A 1,714-nucleotide genomic window follows, 5' to 3' on the forward strand; every position below is an offset into this window, starting at 1 on the left:
TGAATATCTCTATCCAAAGTCGCTTTTCTTTTATACTAGTTTTAGATATTTTTGTTTGGAAATTATAGCCCTTTATGTTTTATATACTGATGAATTTGAGGCCAATTATGAATTCCTTGACTGTTTGGTTAATTTGTTTTTAGTACTAACTTCAGTAGTGCATAAACTATAAGATCTACAATAGTATATAAAAAGGCTACAGGCTCAAATATCACTGAGTAAATGCACAATAAATCTTAGTGTAATTGAAAATAATGCTTGAATTAAAAAATGAAAAAAGTTACTACAATGGAAAAGACAGAAAACTTTTTCACATATGCAAAGTGCTATATGTATGTATATATACATATATATATATATATATACGTATATATATGGAAACATAATGAAGCATGACATGTGTGGGAGAAACAAAATTTTGATTTTATACACATATCACTTTAAGAATTTGAGAAATTATTCTTCTCATTTATCCTAGTTTTAATTTTAATAAATCAACAATTAATATATGTACATGAATGCATATATGTGCACAAATACTTAATACAAATAATTAAAGTCATTTATTTTTCAATTTTTCCAGGACCTGTTTCACATCTTCATTCCTTAGGCTGTAAATCAGAGGGTTTAACATGGGAATCACAAGGGTGTAAAACAATGAGGTCATTTTGTCTTCATCTAGAGAGTATGAAGAACTCAGCATGAAATACATAAAGAGCAGAGTTCCCTGGAAAATTGCCACAGCAGTTAGGTGGGATATACAGGTGGAGAAAGCTTTGAACCTCTCTTCAGCAAAGTAGATCTTCAAGACTGATAAGATGATATAAAAATAAGAGACAAGGACTCCTGAAAATGAAGTTTAATTCAATAAAGCCAAAAACCATGAATATCACTAATTCAATGACCTGTGTGTCTGAGCAAGATATCAACAGGAGAGGAGGAACATTGCAAAAAATGTGGTTAATCTCATTTGACCCACAGAAGCATAAATGGAATGCTAATGTTGTGTTTATCAAAGCATCTATCATTCCTGCCAGGTAAACCCCAGCCATGAGCAGAGAATACACCCTGCTGGACATGCTGACTGCATAGAGCAAGGGGTTGCTGACAGCCTTGTACCGGTCATAGGCCATCAGTGCCAGCAGGAGACATTCAGAATCTACAAAGGTACAGAGAACCAAGAAATTCAGAGTACAGCCATAGGAAGGGATTGATATGATCTTGGCAAATAGGTCCACCAGCATCTTAGGCTGATGGCTGTGGAATAGAAGAGGTCACAGAAGCAGAGGTGGCTGAGGATAAAGTACATGGGTGTGTGCAGCTGGAGATCCATCCTAATCAAGATTATCATTCTAGGGTTTGCTGGAAGATTAATGAGATAAACAGGTAAAAATATTATAAATAGGATCACTTTGTTCTCAGTGTTATCAGCAATTCCCAAGAAAATGAATTTAGTCAAGGAGGAGCAATTCTCTCTTTCCATTCTTCTTAGATCTTGTGTGAACTTTTGAGAATGCTGTCAAGAAAATCACACATGCATATTTAATGCTTCTGCACATCTAAAAAAAATAATAAGGCAGATCATTTTTTTTCCTTTATTGTCTTTTTATACTTAGAAAATAATCCAGTCTTGTACCTACTCTTTAAAGAGGCATAGCTGTCTATTATGCAATAATAAAAGGCATATGAGGAAGAACTTTGACAATGTTTCAAG

The 1,714-nt window shown here is 33.8% G+C and overlaps 1 pseudogene; it reads right to left on the bottom strand.

Moving 5' to 3' along the window:
- Nucleotides 1–559: 559 nt before the first annotated feature.
- LOC133231534 (olfactory receptor 5W2-like) lies at nt 560–1,483 on the bottom strand (annotated as a pseudogene).
- Between the last annotated feature and the right edge of the window lie 231 nt (nt 1,484–1,714).

Source organism: Bos javanicus, chromosome 19 (genome assembly GCF_032452875.1).
Source record: "Bos javanicus breed banteng chromosome 19, ARS-OSU_banteng_1.0, whole genome shotgun sequence".
Lineage (NCBI taxonomy): Eukaryota > Metazoa > Chordata > Mammalia > Artiodactyla > Bovidae > Bos > Bos javanicus.